This window comes from Temnothorax curvispinosus, unplaced genomic scaffold (assembly GCF_003070985.1).
Source record: "Temnothorax curvispinosus isolate PA1 unplaced genomic scaffold, ASM307098v1 QBEX01003650.1, whole genome shotgun sequence".
NCBI classification, from domain to species: domain Eukaryota; kingdom Metazoa; phylum Arthropoda; class Insecta; order Hymenoptera; family Formicidae; genus Temnothorax; species Temnothorax curvispinosus.
Window position 1 is genome coordinate 809,885 of NW_020213430.1, and position 2,820 is coordinate 812,704.

Genomic DNA, 2,820 nt, shown 5'->3' on the forward strand with positions numbered 1-2,820 from the left:
CTCTCTCTCTCTCTCTCTCTCTCTCTCTCTCTCTCTCTCTCTCTCTCCAGCAGGCGCTCGTATGGTTTACCGAAAAGATAGAAAGAGAAAATCGGTACTAGGAGAATCGTAGCGACGGATTCATGCAAATTCGAGACTGTAATCAAATAATCCTCGATGTTTAATATCCAACTTCGCGGTATGTCTCGTTAACGCTCACGTTACAAAAGCAAACATACAAGTTTCATCGATTGTCCGATTCCTTTCTCCTTCCCTTCACATTTTTTTTCGCCCCAGGCCAAAGAGAATACAAGAGGGGATGACAGAAGTTCTCTGAAAATTGATTTTTACGATAAACGACCTCTTAATTTTAAATACAGGGTGGCTCATTTTAATTTATCTACTCAACTATCTCAAAACCCGTAGGTTTTAGAAGGAAACTTTTTAGACAAGAGTTGTTCGGTTCTGAAAGGGAAAGAAGATAGGAATATTTGTTAGTCATCGAAAAGTAAATACTTTACGAGATATTTTATATTTATATTAAAAATATTTTGACAAAATTTAAAATGTTTCAAGAAATTTTCAACGAAAGAAAGCTTTATTATAGTGTTTTAAAAACGTCTCGACAAGGGCTACAGTATACCATAAAAAATAGGGGATCTAATTTAAAAAATTTGAACTGACCCGATTTGACAACGCCATCGAAGGTCTAATTAATATTCTTATCTTCTTTTTCCCTCAGAACCAAACAACTTTTGTCTAAAAAGTTTCTTTATAAAACTTAGGATTTTGAGATATTTGATAAATTAAAATAAGCCGCCCTGTATATCTATTTTAAAACGATATATGTTAAATACGATATATGTATATTAAAGGCAGTCTTGCTTGAGACTCGCGCTCGTCTAATTGATTGGTCGATATTTCACAATATTCCACTGGAGTTTACATTTTTCTTATACTTCTCTTTTCTTTTTTAACGGATACGTTATTCTCTCCCGCAACATATATCGGACGTTTGTCTCTGACGTAGACGGAAAATTATAGATTTCTCTTTTACTTGGATTTGTTGTAAGAAAGCTCGCTCTCTGATATTTCAAGCCGGAGATACAAGAATTGAATATTAAAAATAGAGGTTATCGGTGCGCATGTGCCAAGCGTTGCGACGACTCTAGCAAGGTGAATACCCGGCGCGATATCGCTAGGAGAAATTTATTTATATTTCCCGTCAACTCGTCGTAGCTCTCTTAGCTATTCGCGGTTAAAATATCGATCAGATGAATTTAAATGTGAACAAGCGAAATTTTCTGCTCCAACGTATCCATTTATATCATTGTTTATTTGACTCGCGCTTGACGTGCGTTCGTTATTCATAATTACCAGGAATCTCGTATCTGATCCTGGACAACACGGTGACACAAGGTGACGCGTGTTTCGCTCATATACCCTCTGTCATACGATTCCTAATCGATAAATGAGAATCCTTCTAAGCAGACAATAATATAACAAGCCAGGAAGGAAAGATGAAAAATTGTACCCTTCCAGCGCGAACCCTCTTCCCATCATAGTTTTACGTGGTGTCTCGAATAGAGAAAATGATCGTCTCGTAATCCTATATAAACACGGTTATTTTTATCCCATTACAGGGCGGTTCGGTAACGGTCCAACGCGTAGCTTCGAGTCCGCATAATGCCCACGTTCGTTGTGCACGTAGCTTTAAAGGCTGCCGACGTCCGGGGATGACCGCAGGATCCCGGGGGGTGTACCGTGTGCCACACCCCCTTTCGTCTGCTGCCACGAAGCTGCTTAACAGCGGGGGGTGAATGTGCCCGGTCCATGATACAGGGCCTTTGAAATAGTCCCCGGGTCTTCCGAAGGTCTTATACGTGTACGATTCCACTGAAAGGCCTACGCCTTCGACTTCGGAATGGATTGTCGTAACGTGCCTCGGAAAAAAAACATGGTAGCGACAACTAATGATGATTCGTCGTAAAATACTTAGTGCTCGACGAATACCTGGTGGGTTACACAAAAAAAATAAGATAAAAGTTCGGAAACGGTCTCTTAGACAAACTTACGACGAAATAATGGCTTTTCACTAAAACCTTTGTTAGGAAGAAGAATTATTAGTTCCTTTATTGCTCTCTGATTTGACATGTTTGCCGAGATACTTTTTTATACGCAATTATATGCATACTTTCATGATGTTTCTGGGGCAAAGAGGGCAGGTTCTGTGGTTCTCAGAGTCATTATTGAAAAGCGGCCTGGCCAGTTTCGGTAACACGTGTTACGCACTCGTTCCCGAAAATCTCGGTTGCACGTGACGCCCACGAATCGGATATTTCTCATTTCGGGTGACTCTTTCTGTCCGCTTAATGATGCGCGGAGCGGCTACATGTAGTCATCAAAATAAGACTCTTCTTTGAAAACCCGGCGGAAATCGGTCCTTAATCAGCCGGAAACTGGCAATTGAGGAATATTCCGGCGCATATTTCAATGAAGAGACTCAGATATATAACGGCTCTCTTCTTCGTGCGGAATTCACCTAGAAGCACCTCGTCGAATGCTCACGGCCCGACAGGCCGTGGAATATTTTTTTTCTCCGACCCCTCGTATTCGCTCTCGTGGGTTGCTTTTCTTGAGAGGAAACTCTTGTAAGGTCGTTTCGTTTCGCCAGGAGGTCAACGGAACTCGAAGACGCTCCCCTCACCGCCGCTGTATCGTTCTCCCCCTCGGGAAACCAGACCAGAAATTCTATGGTTGAATCGAATCGGGGGTGAGAAGCGATCCGGGTTTAACATAAACAGAAAAAATACCCGTATTTCGCATAAATATGTATAGAAT